Below are 19992 nucleotides of genomic sequence, written 5' to 3' on the forward strand. Positions count from 1 at the left end.
AGGACCAATCTTTTCTTTCATTAAACTTTGTACAGTGTATGTGCTATGCATTTTTAATACCTTTAAATAATTTAGGAGAAATAGTGCAGACTAAGACTGACAGGAAATAGTCTAAGCTCCTAATTTTAGGAAACAGCTATAAATGAAATTTCAGGAGGATATAACTTCTTGATCAAAGGCAAATTGTCGTTGTCACATCCAGAAAAAAAAAAAGTAGTTTTATATCTTATTACTCTAATGTATTACATTTATTACTATAATTTAGGAGAGTACCGCAACAACAACCACCACAGCCCAGGACCTCACCGTGCTATGTTCTGCTCAGGCACTGCAGAATAAACAACAATCTACAATTTGAGATATTAAAGCAAAAAAATGGCTCCTCTTACAAGCATGCGTCAGCTTCTGATTTTTGACAGGCAGGCAAGAGCAAACACATTTCTGAGTCTTTCCATTTTCTTGCTGGATATTTCTTAAATACCCCTCTCCCCCCTCCCTGCCAGTCACTTCTGACCCTTATTTCCTGCACACGGTATTTCTGTCCTTCCCGTGAATCTGATGTGCCTGATAGACCAGGCATGCAGGATGCTGATTAGTGCCATCGGCTTTAAAGTTTCCCTAACCCGTTTCTCAGGTAATCTCATACAAATGCCTATCTACAGCCAGCACATGTGGCAGAGATGCAGTAGCTCATCTCATACTCCAGAAACATCTGCAATAAATCAGAGAAAAGCTCTTAGCCCACATGTTGAAAGGCAGGGGTATAAAAGCAGGGGCTAAAGCTGGAGCTTGAACCCATCGCACCATGTGCTTGTACTCTTCCCCGCAAGCTCATCGCGATGAAGGGTGGTAGTGGATCCACAGGGGGAGAATAAAAGGCAGAGCATAATGCACGAACTTACGCCGGCAAGTAGTAATGCAAATGAATAACTCTACTCACGTGAGCAGTCTCCATAAATCCTTAATTGTGTCTGTGTTCAAATACTTCCTCCCACGGCTGCAAAATGTGTGAGGAGGCTGAGAAAGAGTCATCTGCAAGTACGTGGATTCACACCACTTAAAGCTGTCCTTATTAAAAACAAACGGTATGTATTTACCAAAGGAGTACACAGGCAACCTCGTCCATCTCCCTTCCTTCAGTCAATGCAAGGAGAGACCAAGGTGCTCCAGAGCAGACCAAAAAGGACATGCTTTTTCAGCCAAGGGAGCTGGAACAGCTTCCACCTCCACTTTGGTGATTCACTGCAGAAAAAAACCTAGTTTAAATCATATTTTATAGCTTGTGTCACAGTGACTAAATAATTCAATAGCCCCTTCTGGCTTTAAAAATCTTTTAGGGAAACCTACCTATTGCACAACAGGTTGCAAATTCTTCTACCAAAAGAAGAGTAAACTTGGGCCTGAAAAATAGTAAAACCAATCAACCAAAGCCCCACGTAAGCCAGTGGACAAGAGGTTTATGTCATTATGAAAGAGATCAGACGAGTTACGGTAAAATCTTCGAGCCTGGAACTTTTGATCAGTTTGTACACTAAGCTCTAAAATAACATCTCTTGCCATAAAACACCAGTGTATTTGAAGAAGAAATCATACATAAAGAGGAACAGATTACAGTATGAATCTAATTTAACTCTACTAAAAGCTAGAAATACCTCATCTATCACAGTGTTTCAGAAACTGAACCCTAATGTGAAAAATCCAGCCATTACACAGCCTCCTGGGCTAGAGAGACCATATCGGGGGGGGGGAGGGGGGGGGGCGAGGGAGAGAAGAAAAAGAAGAAAAAAAAAAAGCTGTGGCAGCCTGTTCCTCTCAACCCAAAGGGGACTAGGGTCTTTTAAAAATGCGTAACTGCACTTAAACTCTTCTTAGGGGACTTACACAGCAACTCGATATCAGTGAAGTAATGGATTTTATGGGTTCCAACTCCACAGCATACTTGAGCAGGATTAGTTGCGTGCACGGTTAGGAATTTATCTATCTGTAGGTTACATGCAAAATGAGAGCCCTATGTATTACTCTCCCTGAAATTGGTGTTTGCACCTGACACCCCTCCTGAGAAGCAGACATCTCTGAAGGTGAACTATTGAGCCACAGACTTGCATTTCACAGCTGAAATAGCAGTTCTGAAACCCCTTGGACTTTTCCCTCAAAGACAAGTAGCACGAGGCAGGTTTCCCGCACAGAAATGGACACAATACTCAGATATCACTGAGAAAAACACACCACGATCTTTAAGGATCTGTGTGACGCTGGGATGCTCGGTGCTTGGCCCTGGTTACGTCCCACTTACAGCACTTCCAACGGCGCACCGGGCAGTTAGCCCAAGGGCTCCTTAGGAAGGTGCAAACTTGTTGGGGGTTTTTTTGAGTGTTAGGTAGCACCCTTGAATGATTTCATTGATCAATTAATCAGCAAAGTCCATGGCAGCTTCAGCCTGAGGTAGTATGATTGAGCATGTGGGAGGAGGGCTCTATGGCACTGGGATGCCAGATGCAGTGCTGCTGGTGCGCCCACCCTGATGGGCATATCTTAGTCAGAAGAGTCCCCCGCCTGAAAGGTGGTTGCTGCTGCACAAGGTTACACACCTCTTCAAAGCACTTGTGTCTTGATAAAGTTTTCTCTGCCTGACTGCTCTTGACCCTAACAACAACAACAAGAAAAGACCAACGGAAACTTCTTCCAGCCTTACGGGAAGAAGCCACAGTATTTCCCCTTTAAAAGCAAACAAAGGATAGGAAATTCAGTAAAATGTAGAACAACTGAGCAAATGAACTATTTCAAGAGCCTTTTTTCCTTTCTGCTGTAGAGCAGACATGAATATGCACACGTTGTATATACCTTCCCCCCAATTTTTAAATAGGGAACACACTTCTGTTTTACCTCTGCACACGCAACACCTCTCCACCAGATCTTGCTCTAATGTTCTGAATTTCTCAGCAGTTACATACCTAATTAAAAAGAAAAATCTACTTAGCAGAAAGATGTTTTCCTCTTTTTTTACTGCCAAATCCTTCCACCTCGTTACTGGTTTCAGATGCAAAGTGTGCAACACCAAGGGAACCAGTGACAGATTTAAGGGCTAGCCCCTGATGCCCATGCGGCGTTTCAGACTAGCACTTTGGGACCAATATAACTAACTGGGAGGTTCATAGTTTTCCAAATGAACACAGAATAACGGCTTCTCTTTTTTCATCTGGACCCAGCAGCAGAAGGCATTCAACTTCTGGGGAAAGGTAATGTAAGTGCTCCCAATCAGTAATAGCAGAGCTTTCTAAACAGCTTTTCTATGAAGCCATATACAGCATAGAGCTAAATAAATCCTTTTTTTAGTCCTCATTTGAAGTAACCTGCATAACTTAAAATGCAGCTTTATTATCTAATAAAACCTTCCATCACACTGAATCGCCCTGTGCGTTCATGCACACAGAGATAAAAACGTGTGTGTGTGCACATGGGCGCGCGCACACACAGCCCTATTGCATATCCTTGCATTTCACCATCTGGCATCATTCTAGGGATTAATAAAAACAAAATTAGGTTTAAAATACCACATACATGCCCAGGGAAGGAGAATTCTTACAGGAGGTTTTAAGCAACCTATGTGGAAGCGCTACGAGAAATGCAAGGCAAGCCAGCTAAGACGGCAAGTGCGCATTAGGAGCAGAAAAAACATATTTATGAAATCCGTGGACCCCAAAAGTTATAACTACCTGCATTTTATGTAGCATAAGTAAGTTGCAAACCAGTACGATTGATTAAAGCTTGTTCGAGTCTAGAGGAATTGAAGTATGGCAAATGCTAATGCGACAGAGAAATGTCAAAATAGATGAGGAATTACACATGCCAGCGACTGAACAAAAACTAGCTGAGATTAAGTCAGAGACAAAGATGAAATGCCAGATTGCCTAAAGCTAATTATCTGGACAATTAATGGGATGCCTGCAACTCATTTTGATTATTAAGAGCACAGTCTATTGGAGAAAGGACAAAGCTATTTGCAAAAGTCCGCACTGATTTTCTCAGAAGAGGATACTGGCAATGAAGTGGAAGAAATTCTTACCCTGGAGATCACTAAGCCAGCTGCTGAAGTATGGTACAGCCATGTCACCTGGTACCAAAATCATACCAATCCCTTCCTTGGGCTGTCACTGGTGTCAAAATTCAATGCACATCTTGTTTCCTAAGCTGATAAGGAAAAACATTTCTGTGTCTTCAATGCTACAAAGCAAGACACACACAAGTAAGTATTTCTATACCTTGACCTGCCAGAAATTAAATTGAACTTCCTCCTGTTCTTCCTCAATTTTATCATGCACCAGTTTTCAGGAAATTCCTACATTCTTCTATATTTATACACTTGAGAGCTAAATGTGGTTCCCAGATAAATTCTTTGCGATGACACTTCTTAAACTGGCCACAGACCAGCCAGATGCAAATACCTACTCACTCAGTTAATGTGAGGAAATGTAAGGATCCTTAATAAAAATATTTTGCTTACTTAAAAGAAATAAGAAAGAAGAAAAGGCTAATCCCAAATACATAGATGCTACCTATGGAGAGTTATCTGAGTCTTTTTCTATGTTACTGGTACAGGACTATGTTAGTATCTGGAATGAGAAATAGCCTGCAGGTTTCCTTTCTAAACGCACATTTGTGACACTAACAAGCATGGAGGCTGCGCTCTTTTGAAGACACAGTACTAAACTGTAGACCTCTCCCCCCCACCCCTCCCAACTCTAGTGACATCCTGGGAAATATGTATGCATTCACCACTGCCATTAAGCATCACATCCATCAGCCGCCAGCCACTTTACCTGAAACAGCAGAGAGCGGAAATAGATGTGACCCAACCCTGGTGTTTCTCCAAACAGCTTCCCCACAGACAGTCCCTTCAAATATCAGAGCACCTATCTTGACAGAGCAAAGGCCAGTAGTGCAAATGCCCAAGCACAAGCTCTGCTAGAACTGGGAGGGCGAGCAGCATGGTCATAGTAAGCTCTGCTTGTCAGCCAGCTCAGGCCTGCCAGGAAAAGTCTGGGGGCTGGATTTAATCTTTTGGGCTCTGGCATGGACCGATGTAGTTATGCTGCTTTCGGCACTTAGCTAACACCTTTGCACTGCATGTATATTAGTTTTGGAGGTTTTTACATCATTTAACAGCTCAAGATATAGGAATTTCCAGAGTTGCCTTGATCCTCAAATAAGGATGTATTTCAGCATAGGGATCAAAAAGCCAAGCTGTTCCTGCTTCTTGTTTAAATTCAGCATTGTTCCCTTAAAAAGAGATAGCCTACAGGACAGCACTCGCTACAGAATGGATCGCAATCCACTGCGCTTTTTGGGACAGTCCCTTTCCCATGTTGACACCAGTTTACCATGCCATGCAGAGATTAAAACTGGTTTTACAAAAACAATTCCTGAACAGGCACTGGATTTTAGCTGAGGCGAAGGCAGCCAGCTTTGCAGCAGGGAAAACAACTTCAAACAGGCATACTAGGAGGGAGCCCGTGCCTTCAAAACACATTTTATCTATCCTGGATGACAGAAATAAGTCAACGCACTGGGGAAGCTGCACATCCTGTTTTACTCTCTGCACAAGAAAGGCTGGAAAAGGGATCAATATCTAGGGTTTTAGAGCTGATGTACCACCTCAGCAAAAACCTGTTTGGTGAGCAAACACAGCTTTGCTGACATGGCACTGGACACCAATGTAAATCCCGGACCAAAGCAATTTTAGTAAAACCCCAATGAATTTGACAAACATGAAGAATACGTTGCACATTATCCAAGACCAACAGCTTTATGCCCCCACTCCCCGTGACACACTGACTCCCAAACGCAGTGGTTACGGCAGTTTGGAGAAGGATCGCAAGCAGGACCGATGGTCTCCTTGTTTCATCTCATACTGTTGCTAGAACTCAGGCCACACTCGATTACCACCTCCAGGTAGCGTTACAAGCAGAAAATACTTGTGACCCACAGGCTTAAAAGGTTATTTTTTTCACCAGCATGAAAAGTACCCTAAATGCTTTTGGTAGGTTGTTAAATATTAGGTCACGTGTCAAAATATTTTATATTGCTAACAGTTAAGGGTTTTCCAGACCTCTAGGAAAAAAAAAAATTTCATCTTTCAGGTGGGCAAAAACTCTCTTTTTTTGCCATTTTAACTAATTTTCAGCTTCTGAGATGTCAATTAACATCTTGGTCAGCGACACAAGCATAAACAAAACCGCTTAGCTTATTAAGTCATACCGGTATTTGAAAAATGTGCTTATTCTGTTTGCATCTTTTATTTTGGCTTGCCAAAACAAAGAAATCAGCTGTTTCCCAGGGAGGAGTTGACAGACACTTATTTTCAAAACACAAATATCATGGAGGCTAGTGCAAAACCAGGCATACACAACGAAGCCACAGCGCTCTGTCCTGCAGACTGAAGTCAAGGCAAGGAAGTGGGGAAGACAGTGAACTGCAGTGTTTTAAAGGGGGGGAAAAAAAAAAAGCTGATAGGTCTAGCTCAGCTGCTGGAGCAATGTTTTCTGATCTTTGCTCACAAAAGATGATTTAAGGCTCTGAAACATTCCCCTCCTCCATACCAAACAACGTGTCAGACTAATGCGTGCTTCTGCTAACCCCCATAGGAGGCACAGGAATCATGCCAATCCCTCACGCAGATGCCACTGTCCACCCAGTATCTATCAAGTCTGTACTTTTAAAAGGTTGCAAAAACTACTGGTTTTGTGAAAGGATATTTTTTCCTTTATCTCAGTCTTAAAAAATAGTGGGAAATTTATACAATTTATATCCATAGTTGGAGAAGCAATGCAGGGGGAAGCATCATTCCTGGACTCCAAAATTCTTTACAGGCTTGACAAAAAGCAAGCCACTGCAAAAGATGAGTGAGCACAAGCTGAGCGTTGTCCAATGCTTTGATTCCCCTCGGACCAAACAGAGGTTAAAAGACTATTGAAAGATGCATTGTAGGCTTCTGCACTACAATCATCCATCTCAAGCACAGACACGAAAGATCATAGAATCATTTAGGTTGGAAAAGATCTTTAAGATTAAGTCCACCCATTAACCCAGCACTGCCAAGTCCACCACTAAACCATGTCCCTAAGCACCCCATCTACACATCTTAAATACCTTCAGGAATGGGGATTCAACCACTTCCCTGGGCAGCCTGGTCCAATGCTTGATGACCCTTTCAGGGAAGAAATGTTTCCTAATATCCAACCTAAACCTCCCCTGGCAAAACCTGAGGCCATTTCCTCTTGTCCTATTGCTTGTTACTTGGGAGAAGAGACCAACACCCACCTCACTACAGCCTCCTCTCAGGTAGTTGTAGAGAGCGATAAGGTCTCCCCTCAGCCTCCTCTTCTCCAGGCTAAGCAACCCCAGTTCCCTCAGCCGCTTCTCACAGGGTCCTCCAGACCCTTCACCAGTTTTGTTGCCCTTCTCTGGACGCGCTCCAGGACCTCAGTGTCATCCTTGTACTGAGGGGCACAAAACTGAACACAGTATTCAAGGTGCGGCCTCACCAGTGCCGAGTACAGGGGCACGATCACTTCCCTACTCCTGCTGGCCACACTAGTCCTGATACAAGCCAGGATGCTGGTGGCCTTTTTGGCCACCTGGGCACACTGCTGGCTCCTGTTCAGCCAGCTGTCAATCAACACGCCCAGGTCCTTTTCTGACAGGCAGCTTCCCAGCCACTCTTCCCCAGGCCTGTAGCGTTGCATGGGGTTGTTGCGACCCAAGTGCAGGACCCAGCACTGAGCCGTGTTGAACTTAATACAATTGGCCTTGGCCCAGCGATCCAGCCTGTCCAGATCCCCCTGCAGAGCCTTCCTACCCTCAGGCAGATCAACATTCCTGTCCAACTTGGTGTCATCGGCAAACTTTGAGGGCACACTTGCTCCCCTCGTCTATATCATTGATAAAGACATTAAACAGAACTGGCCCCAACACTGAACCCTGGGGAGCACCACTTGTGACCACCTGCCATCTGGATTTAACTCCATTCACCACCACTCTCTGGGCCCGGCCATCCATCCTGTTTTTTTACTCAGCAAAGAGTACGCCCATCCAAGCCAGGAGCAACCAGTTTCTCCAGGAAAATGCTGTGGGGAAGGACGTCAAAGGCTTTACTAAAGTAGGTAGACAACATCCACAGCCTTTCCCTCATGCACTGAGAGGGTCATCTGGCTCTAGAAGGAGATCGGGTTGGTCAGGCAGGACCTGCCTTTCATAAACCCACGCTGGCTGAGCCTGATTCCCTGGTTGTCTTGTACCTGCCGCCTGATGGCACTCAGGATGATCTGTTCCGTAACCTTTCCCAGCACTGAGGTCAGGCTGACAGACCTGTAATTCCTCTGATCCTCCTTCCGGCCTTCTTGTAGATGGGTGTCACATTTGCTAACTTCCAGTCAACTGGGACCTCCCCAGAATCTTGCAAGGTCTTGGAAGACTGAGGCTTTGGTAAAGCAACAATTCTGTATTTAAATGATGATTTGTTTGGACAAGGTTTTCAGGAGGAATCCTGCACAGCAGCTGTTCCCAGAGAGCTCAGCACAAGCCAGAGCGCTCATTTTATCTTACCTTTTCATAGCCTTAAAAAACTGGCAGCTCTCTCTAACTGACTACTCTTTTCACATCTCAGGTGAGTTTTTTCCATTACAAAGAATAATCCTGTGTTCTCCTAAGCCTCATAGATCTTAACCAGGGCAAGAGATGATACACGAGGGGAAGTTCCTCCTTTTCTAAAAATTCTGCCAGGGTAGACTTCAGAAAACATGAATATTTTTAGACAGGAAACATTTTAAACCTCCAAATAAGGGGAGAACGAGAGATTTAAAAAAATACATGCATGCACATATTTAATTGAAATGATGAAATCATACTCATGAAAGTAAATAAGGTATATACATAAGAGGTGGCCCAAATGATAGCCCTGTTGTCCCATTAATCACATTTATTGCAAAAGTCTAATAATGTTATCTTTGGTCCCAGCTTCAGCAGCCTATAATTTAACACAAGCACCTTTTTTCAGCATGCGAATCGGGTACTAACGCTGTCTCTTTCAACCTCTTTTGTGCTTCTAAATTAGAAAACCCAAATGTCGCTTTTCTTTAGATATGAAACACAGTCAAGGTCACTAAAATAAAAGAGCAATTAACTTCACAAGCAAACTGTTGTACAGAAGTGAAATACAGTACTTGAAAAAGTGGCTAAAAACTAAAACTGTTCCTACAAGTGACATCCCTTGTTCAGCTAAAAATGATAGAAGACAGCTCCAGAGATTCCTGTCAAATTAAAAAAAAAAAATCATGGAAGACAGTCCCCCATCTCCTGCCACTAGTTTGTTCACTGTGCTTTTATTGCTACAAGGTAGGAAGGCTTGCTGTTTTGATAGTTCTGATACTGGAAAGCTGGCTCTGTCACCCTCCATCTACCCTCCCCTAAAGGAGCCCATAAGAGCTAACAAACATTAGCACAGAATTTCTCATTGTGTTTCCTCTCTCCATTAGATGACAAAAGTTTTATGAATTCTCTAAATAAAATTCAGAATGGAATTACCCTATCTGAAAACGCAAAGAGAAAGCTAACATTAAGGGTTTGGAATTGATAAGTATTTTAAAATACAAAATTATCTCAGCTTTGACCCTTCTCTAAAATCAACTAAGATTTTCTAACTCAGTAAAATTAAATGCGTTATCAACACACTACTGACTGTGCAACCCAGCAAAGATAAATTATCTCATTATTACCATAGAAATCAGATGAGGCATGCATAGTAAGTGACATATTAAATGCAATTATAAAACCCTACTGAAGTGATGTTAGTGACCTGACACATGACAAAAAAGCCCCAATGAGGCAATGCAGAATCCAGGCTGGAAGATGCACTGATATTATTTCTATGCAGTGTACATCAGATACACAAATACTATGTAGCCATCAGTATAAATCCCATAATCAAAAGCACTGGAAAATCTTAAGAAATTATAACCTGCAGAGAATGGGATATTTTCAAAAGAAGCAGGGCTAGCCCGATGCAGTGATCTGCAATTACCAGGATGGGGTGAGCAGGTTAGGAGAGCTACCTTCCCGCACCTCCTGCCTCTGTCCCCACGTGCACACAGTGCTGATCATTGGCCACTGACACAGGTATGGTCCCACTTTTCACACCTGCAGTGATAATTTTCCCCTATTAACCATCATAAAAATAAAGGAAGGAACCACATGGTTCAAAGAGACTGTGGGGAGTGCCCCACCCACTCCTTTGCCCTGGCAGCAATACCGGTGACCTAGACTCCTCCTGACCAGCATTTATCCAGCTGCTCTTGAACCCCGTGGTGCTGAAGACCCCAGGACTGCCACGAACAGACTCTCGGGTGCTTTGCTCTTCTTTGCTGCAGAGGTTTTCTTAAAATCTAGTATACATTTTCCTCACTGCAACTTACTGCTCTTTATCCAGCAGATCACAGGCTACTCCCCTCTCTCCATCAGCCTTTTACACCTTCCAGGGTTGCACAGCCTAGCCAAGAACTGGATGACAGCTTGCATTATTTCAACTTACTGTCCTACATCCTATTTTCTAAATTCCTCCTCATTCTTATTGTTAACCTTTGCCCTCTTTTATGTTTTCCTTGAAGTGCTGTGCCCCAAAGTGGCCATACAAATGCCCTAGCTGAGTCTTTATTGGTACCAGCTACTGAAAAAGAATTAATCCATGCGTCACACATGCAATACTGTTCAGATCCAGCAAGTTGTTGTCTTGCAACAGTACATCACTGCTGACTTGCACCTAGTTTGACATTTTCTAACTTTCAAACTTCAGAAGAGAAACCCCTTAGGAGTCACCCCTGCTCAGGCACTGAATTGTCTCTGCCTAAATGCCATGTTTATCACTTGTCCCGTAGAACTGCACCCTGCACGAGAACACGGTCCCCACTGAAAGCCAAGTACTGATGGCTGCAGGAAGACCATGGTAGGGCCACCTCTCCTGCAGGGACTGCTCAACTCCACCTTTCACCATTGGCGTCTCACTCCATCCTTGGTGGGCACAGCAAGCACAGCTGGGAGGCAAACGAGCAGCCCAGCGCTCAAACCTGACCCCAGCTGCTGACTTGAAACCACCCAGCAAATGTTCACAACAAGGCAACTGCTCCCCACCTCCCCAGGAACCAGAAAATGAGACCTACACGATCTGGTCTCTGCTTGAGGCGGAAGCTCTGTGAATGGGTCAGGGATGGCTCCTCCTGAAACACAACCCTGACACCAGCAAAAAGGATATTCCCCCCCCCCCGCCTCCCCCCCCCCTTTCTGACTTGCATCAGACTTTTACAGTGAAAGCAGAAAACAAACCCTTCTTCAGGCCACAGTGCTGAGGGAGTCTGTAGCAAAACAGTTCTCTGCTCTGAAACACCATAGCTGAATGGGACTTTAGCAACATGAAATCTTAGAAAAAGTAAACAAAAACTCTGTTTAGTTTGATAAAATGAGGTCAAATCAACATACACTTGTACCTGATTCAAACAAATCAATCTTAAACTTCTGGGGAATATTTTTTTTACTGGTTGAGAGCATAATTTTTATAGGGAAGACAAGAGACTCCTGCACCTGACGTAGGCAGCAGTCTGAATTAGACTGGACACTGCTATGGAGCTCCCTGCTGTCTTCCTCCACTCACCAACCCTGTCATGTAAGGGAGGGGAGGAAAGGTGTGAAAACCCCTTGTACTCCTACTTCACATTACTAGCAAAGGAGAGAGACGGACACGTACTTTTCACTGCCCTTGTCAGAGGATCCATGAGTTTTGTTCATTTACTGAAATGAGTCAGCTTGAAATGCTTTCCTTCCTCTTAATGCAACTTTCAGCTGCCATCAGCACCCTTGTGAATGGCACTAGGTGTCAGATGTGGAGACAACTATGTCAGGAAGACAGAGAGCAAACAACCATTTTCTGAGCACATTGTTTCATTCCACAATAAAATAAGTTGTGCTGTTCATGGAGAATTAGTCTTTATCCATCACTTCACTCAGCAAGACAGGCCAATACAATTTCTGCTCTTTTTCTTTCTCTGTACAGTTCATTTTTGTTCCTCCTGGAGATTAGGAAACAAATTACAAATTGACTGGTTTGAATCCTCAACACACGGAGGGGTAATATTCTTTAACTGCAGGTACATTGCTGGGACGAGGTTCTCCATTTTAATACATCTGCTTTAACTGTAAAATTAATTATTTGGTGATACTAGTAAACAGAAATAACCAATAGGAATAACTGCATTTTCATTTAATTTTATGTTAACATACAAAAATGACAGATAGTAAAAGGATTTGAGCATGTTCAGTTCCGTTTGTGGGCAGTGCCCAAATCCTTAGTTTTTAACTTTGAAAGGACAAAAAGTTTAATTGGATTAATTTAGTGGTCTACTTACATTATCCAGAAGGGATATTTTGAGCCATTACAGAATGTCTCTCGTGTTGCCCGAGATACAAGCCAATGAAAACGAGATGATTTGTTATTGGCCAGAACCAATTATTTCTGCTGGGAGAAAAAATCAATTTGTGATAAGAATTAGAATGAAATAACAGGGTTAGAATTTGAGAAGTTTTGACCTTACAATAAGTTAAAGTTTTCTTTGGAAAAAATTAGATACAGCTTTTATTTTATACTCTTTTATATGGGGAACTAATGTAAGAACAAAAAAGCCATTTTCAGTGTCCAGGTTGTTTGTCCTTTCTTGCTGAAAAGAAAACACCAACAGATTAATTCCCCCTATTTGCATGCCACACGTAATCTTTCAAGTCTTAATGTCAGCTACCAGAGCTACTATATGCTAGCAAGAACTACTCACAGCCTACTCATTGATGGAAAGGGAAAACTGCCAAAACATATTAGTAAAGAGGTCTTGAAACAGAAGGGGTTGAACTTATCTGCCTGTTTGTCCATAAGAAGTCAGACACCCTTTCCTCAGAGTTTATGTGGAGCCTCGCATCACATGGATCCCATTGGATGCAAGCTCCTGCAGAAGCGCTGCCTTGCTGAGCCTTCTGCCCATCTACTCCCAGACTCTCCCATAACCTTACAGCTGTCACCTTTAATTACCCTAGGGAAATGATCAGCCAGAGGCTAATATTAAAACTGCATCAACTTTTCTACCCCAAAGGACATCCCTTACCGGCTTCTACTTTTTCCCTGCTTTTGTTCCACGCAGAGAGAACATCATCTTTTCTTAAAAAATAACATCTAGGTGCTTGTTAAGTTACACTGGAGCTGTTTTTAGCAAAGACTGCTAACTTCTCATGTTCACAACCCTCCAGCACCATGTGATTCCTGCATGCAAAAGCAGCAAATAATGTTTGGTTTCACATGCTGCACAGATCCAGGCCTCGAACACAAAGACAATGTCTGTTACTTCCCGTGGGACACCCCCAGACTCAGCACATGTAGCATTTCCTCAGCTCAATCACCCACAAGTCTCTAATGAGATTTTAGCTTTTTATTTCCCTTCAGCCTGCGAGAAGTTAGTCCAATCTTAGCTCTCACATTAATTTTGCAGTGATTCTGCTCTGTTTTCCAGGCTATTGAGTTTCATTCCCTTCTTGCTTGCCCCCTTTTATTTCCTCTGTGCTCTTGGGAATAGCTCCACTGCAGAGGCTCCTCACCCTGTGCTAAACTGGGGGACAGATAAGAGAGTTTATGGGTGGTCACAGGATTGGGTCAAGCCCCTACTTCTGCAGCTATGGAAATTTTAATACTAATCCATCCCTTCTGACTGTGAGCTAAGATAACAGAAGATGAGAACTGGGTGCAAAGGGGCACTTCATCTCCAGCTGCATTTCAGCTTTGGAGAGTGATGGCAGAGTGGGATACTGTTTGCAATAACCCTGTTGGATTTAAGATAGCGACTTAATTAAAAGACGTTTAAAATTATAATAAACAAATTCTTTTGCAAGCCACCATCAGCAACAGTTTCCATGGATGCTGCTATCGGATGCTGAAGAGCACAAAGCAGGGCTGCAGCAGCAGGGGGAAGGGGAGGCCATGCACCATGCTGATGGAGAGACGGACCTGCCTGCCAGGACCCTGGCCGAAGGGGCAAAGTTAAAGCTGCTTTCATGGCCCTCTCTTCTTTGGCAGAGATCACATCCAAGGAAGGCATCAGGAGAGCTGCACTGGATGGAAACATGCCTCCTCCATCCACCCGCTGCCAGTGCCACTGGGTCCTCCTGTAGCCCCACTGGCATGAGATCAGGTCTGCACCTCCCACGGGGAAGACAGCCACATTCAGCCCCACTCTACACCCAAGGAACATCCCTGTAGCTCTTTCATACCAGAATGGGTATGGGCTTTAATTTCTTAATCTCCAACGTTCAATCAAACAATCTACAGTAGGTCGACTTTCTGATGGGAACTAAAGGCAATTCTTTAATTAGATTTAAGAACTGCAACACTTGAAGTTAAATCATGCTTAGAAAGATGAAAATTGAAAAATGATAACTAATGGGATTTACAGATGATTTCCTTTAAAAGTCAGAAATTATTATTACACACATGGACCCCAAGGACCTTTCCATAGCTGTTAAAAATATTCCTCTTAACAGCAGACAATGAGAATATATCCACTTATATGGAAAGATGAACAACAAAGCTTCTGCTAGGACATTTTTTAATAAAAGTAAAGATTCCCAATTATAGACTAGAGCCTGCAGTCGCTTCCACCTCCTCCTCCATTTCAGATTCTGTATTTCTTTTGCAACTGAAAATGATGTCGTGGCTGGGCAACATGGGGGCCACATGCCTGGGTTCTGACCCAAACGACATCGGTGAAACCACCTGTAAAAGGTGACATTGAATCCTAGCTCAGAGGCATGTAAATGAAAACATATTTTCAAATAATCTGTCCTATTGCAAAGTAGTATTTCAACCCAAATTTAATACTGTTTAAAAAAAACTTAGGACCTTAACACATATTACAAAAGAGCCAGGTAGTGTATTTTTAGCTAACCTTTACATTGTTGTGGATTTCTTCAACAATGCTAACAATTCACAGAAATCATTGCTTGGGGTTTAACATTACACCAGAAGGTGTGATGATAATTTCAAGGGTTTCCCCCCTGTAAATCCAAGCACTCTTTTGTATCACATTCACCTCTTCTGACACAGCCCCAAGGTCAACTGAAGAATCCCCACCGACTTCAAAAGGAGCAGACACAGACTCCAAATCCGATTAATGAAAAAAGATCAATTTCCTTAATTAGTGTAAAAAAATGGAACCTGTGAAGGTATTCTGGCTGTAATGCAAACACTGCCCAGTGCACAAGGCTTTTCGTACTCGTGTGTCTTTGCTTGCTCAGGTAAGTTAATCACTGTAAGGTCTCCTTCATTTCCCACCTCTGGTATGTGCAAGTCCAATGCCACTGCAAAGGCTGAACTACACAGTCAAAGGTACCAAGTGCCAGCATCTAGACCGGTGCCAGAACGTGCAAACACACCTTTCTCTCTCTCTGTATGCTTTGCTTAACTTCAGGGCTCGTCCTTTTTCAAGTGTCATGTGGAAACTCCTCTGGTTGTGATTAAATCTGGTAGGAATCCTTCATTAAAGTATTTTATCACGTCAATAATTTGACTAACATTTCTGTACATCTGAACAAATTACCATGTCTCTTACAGGGGACCCAAAAGTGTTCTTAAGGAAAGTATTTTAAGTTTTCCTTCAAATGTTCATTGGGAACAACATTTACCATGAATTTTGTGGTCTTACTTGCTCACTGAAGGAATTAGCAAGAAATCCAAAAGAAGACAGTATTCTGTTCTGAATCTACAGACCAAAATGAAAATGAGGAGCATGTTCGATGACATAAATATAGCACGGTACGATATAAGTAGTATACTGGGACAAGACAGAAGGAAGACAAATAGCTATCGCTTTTCACACAGATTGCGTTAAGCAACATCCTACAGAACTGGTAAAGATAAAAAAAATAGTGTGATGACAACTTGGCATCTTTTACCTAGCGAAGTACAGTTCTTGCACTTTGCTAGAAACCAAAAGTCAGCGGTGCATGGCAGCTGTTTGGTGGCTCGTCATATGCAGCAGGATGATTACTGCTCTTGCAGGGAATGGGTGCCCCACCCCTAAAACTGCTGGCAACCTTGGCAGACAAGCCAAAGACTGCTAGTTTCGAGACAAAATCCTTGCCCTTCAGTCTTTTAGACCACAACAGACTAGAAGCAGCCAGTACAGCTTTCCTGTCCCCTCAGCAGAGGAAGATACCAAAATCCTGCCACTGTTCTCTGGCAGGTACCTTTTTCCAGTGCTACATTTATTTCCAAGAAGCTAGAAGTTTGATGTTGCAGTGCCAGAACAAATGCAGCTGGGGTTTGCCAGGCAGGAAAGGTTAGGTATTTCACCAGCTCGATGTTCCTGGGTCAAATGGTAGCGGGAAAACTGCCTGCTCAGAAGCTGCAAAACCCTGTCACAGCTTTCCTTTTACACACATGAATGTGCTGAATCATTATAAAAAGGTCTTGCTTGACTACATAAGTCAGTATTTGAAAGCTCTGGAGAAGACATTATTTGGAAGTTTGAATACATATAATAATTAGAGGTAGCATTGTGATGCACAATGTGATTTACAAACTGATTTCATGCCAAGACCACTTCAGCCCAAGGAAGAATGCCTTTGTGGCTATCTGGCTGCGAGCAAAGCTTATCCATTTACTCTCCTGAAAACCCAATAATCTGCTGTGTAGCCAGGACTCCCTTGGAGTGCATTCTCTTAATTCATAGACTGTTAGGGATGCTCTATCAGTATTTTTATGTTTATCCAAAATTATGAATGTTTTCAGATCAGGAACAGCGTTAAAAAGCTTTATTGCTCTTTCTAGCAGCCTGCAGTGCAAAAATGTTAACTCAGGACTTTATTCTACAGTGGATTATAAATTACATTTAGTGACATGATGGATACATCCCGGTTTTGCAGTATAAAGATGATCTCAAAGTACAAGCCTTATTCCTTGTTTCACTAATGTGCTGCACATGGATCAGTGTTGTCAGCAGTGTCTTCAGGATTTTGATTAATAATGTTAATATGGTTTTCTAAATTGAACTACTGTTCACATTTCTGAGCATATTTATGCTAATAGTGTTTTTTAAAAATTTAAACATTTATGAAAGCTTTAGTTTGTGACCAACAAGCTTGTTTTCATAGGTTGTATTGTTCCAAAATGAAGGCAAGATTATATGCATAAAAATTATAATTTACGTTCTTCTGTTTTTAACAGAGCAAATATCTTCTGGAGATTATTTTTAATCTTACCCTATTCTCCAGTTCACATGTTTGTAGTGAGATTTTTCTCAGAACATACAAACAAGAAGTCATTGAACCCTCCCGTTGGCATGAGGTCAGAGAAGGTATTGATTTCCCAAGTCATGAACTGGTCTAATTTTGGGGTTTTTTTTTTTGCGCAATATGCTTCAGATGAAGCACTTTCAGACCAATGACATCGAATGAACAAGGAGCATGCTTTTTGGCTAATGTGTTTTAATTCAATACCCAAAATGTGGGATATGCAGACAGATGCAGCAGTAACTTCCAGCCCGTGTGAATGAACAGGGTTAGAGGCACAAGTCAAGCCAGGCTTCCCAGAAGTTCAATATATGGAGAATAAAATAAGAAAACACTGTAAATGTGTTTGAGATTGACACGTGATGTGACATCAGCCTAAGAAGCCCTAAAAAGACCATACTGGTGGTATCAACGCTCCCCATTAAGCAAAGACCTGATTCCTTTCCAGCCCAAGACCTGACTCATGACATCAGACTGCAGTCTTTGTATGGCCATGCTGAGGTCAATATTACTTTTTACACTCAGTAATTGCAGAAATTGCTCTCCAGCTTCAGGCATCCGCAGGGCATGATTCACGGCATCAGCAGGAAATGATGGGACTGTGCAGCAGAACAGTGATGTGAAGTGTTACAGTAAGAGGACCGAGGGCCATGGGGATGACTCGACAATGAGGTTCTGGCACATCAAAGACAAGCCATGGTTTTACACATACGGACAGGAAAAGGAAGTTCCAGCCCTCACCAACCGACACCTAAAATTGTCAATTATCTCAGTTGTCTCACTTGAGAAAGAAAGCAATGTATTTTGGAGCTGATTTTAATTAATAGCTTTGCAAATCTATATTTTTTTGTTTCCATAGTCCTTAAGAACAGAACAACTTTTCTGGAAGGCTGCAGATGCAGGATGAACCATGTGTGAAAAACCTGACGCTTTTTCCTCAAACAAAAGAAAAGGAATGTAGAAATTTTATGAAACACAGTCCTACTTTCTTCTCCCACTGAGCAGCAACCAACCACTCAAATCACTAAAGAAAACAATCTGCAATTTTCCTCTATGTGAGAAGCATAGTGGTTTTTGATACATATGTGCCTAACTGGCTTTCCGCAAGTACAATTAATATCTCTAACGCAGCTAATAAAAGAAAACATTTTTAAAAATACAAAGCAGAAAGAAGGGATCTAAAACTGAGCGAGCAGAGAGGAACGAAACACAAAAGCAGCTCCAATGCTTAAGGCAACCTACACGCACATCATCTATAGATGAGTCTCTTGCTAGGAAATACATTTATATGGATCATTATCTTCACACGATACGTATGCATTCCAGAAGCATTCAAGTGACCACGTTATGTACGGCTCAGCAAACCACTTACACATGCACATGAGTAGCTTTAAGGAATGCTGAAATTATGTCAACAAGATGGCAAAATAGGGGCTTCCCATCCAGGGAGAAAAAGAATAGCAGAGTGTGTGTACAGAGGGCTGGGCCTGTCCCATCCATTGTGTTGGACATAAAAAGCAAGACTTGCAGATGAAGTTAAAAATATAATTTTGACTCAATAGAGGAGAGATGTAGAAAACATCAACCCTGCTGTATGCAAAGGATTTCATAACCACCTTCGCTGTGCAGCTCAGTTGGTATAGGGAGAAGATGGGAGAAGGCAGAAGGAAGAAAACAGTAAGATTTTAGCGTAGGTGTGGGAAGGGGGAGACAGATAGACAAGCAAATTGGTTTGAAAATTTGGCCGGTGATGGGTTGGGGATGAAACAAGAATTTCTGTGTGCGAGCTCTGCAGAGCAGCAAAGCTTGGGAACCACAGCAGATCCCTGGAGAAAAAAAAGATAGACGGACTTTACTAGGAGTCCCCCAGTCGTGCCCCTGTACAGCTGCCTGACGTTTAACGTGAGTAGCACAGTGTGCCCAACTGCCCAAGCGCTAGCTGGACCACCTCGCCACTGCCCCCCTCCTCACTGACTCGCAGCCTGGAGAACAGGGCTACCAACAGCAGCCCTGGGGTCCTCTCTGAAGGGGCTCTAGGTACCCCCAGACAGCCCCACTGAAGTACCCAAGCACTATGTCATGGTCAGACAGGGAGCACTTTGCCACTTCAGCAAATTAGGAAATCCTGGAATTAAGCCCAAAAAGCACTCCTGACTATGTTACCAACCTCTGCCTCTCCAGTACTTTTAGATGGTATTTAATGAAAACCCTTTTAGATGGAGTCCTCAAGTCCATGCCTGCACAGCACACGTCCAGGGATGGGGACCAGCTCTGCGCCGTCACAGGGAACTGGTTCCTGCTTCCCGCTGATAAGGAAACACCCTATACATTAATCTCCTTTTACAATATCATATAAAACCTTAATTACAACCTCATGCCTCCACAACAAATGCATCGCACATTTAATTCCTGCACAAATGTCAGACCTCAACAATTTTTTTTAATGTGGCTGAGTTTGTAATTAAGGGTTTGCATTATTCAGCAAGTGAAGTATTAGGGCATGACCACAGAGCATAGCTCTACTGCTATTTCCTACAGGATTTTCTCAGATGTGAGCAAAACCAGGACAACTGACCAGATACATTAAGGAGATCATCTGCATGGTCAGAGGTTTTACAGAGCTACAGC

At 42.8% G+C, this 19992-nt stretch overlaps 1 long non-coding RNA gene across 3 annotated transcripts in view; it reads right to left on the reverse strand.

Moving 5' to 3' along the window:
* Window positions 1-19992, reverse strand: part of LOC142053890 (uncharacterized) — a 69107-nt gene that overhangs the window by 25490 nt on the left and 23625 nt on the right. Inside the window, exons 3-4 of one of the 3 annotated variants that reach the window (XR_012659359.1) lie at window positions 12447-12556; window positions 11551-12110 (exon numbers count right to left, since the gene is read on the reverse strand). This is a non-coding gene — a long non-coding RNA (uncharacterized LOC142053890). Of the gene's footprint in view, window positions 1-11550; window positions 12111-12446; window positions 12557-19992 lie in introns of those variants that run through there. The other 2 variants (XR_012659358.1, XR_012659360.1) reach the window with 2 other exon arrangements.

Source organism: Phalacrocorax aristotelis, chromosome 2 (assembly GCF_949628215.1).
Source record: "Phalacrocorax aristotelis chromosome 2, bGulAri2.1, whole genome shotgun sequence".
In the NCBI taxonomy this organism is placed as follows: domain Eukaryota; kingdom Metazoa; phylum Chordata; class Aves; order Suliformes; family Phalacrocoracidae; genus Phalacrocorax; species Phalacrocorax aristotelis.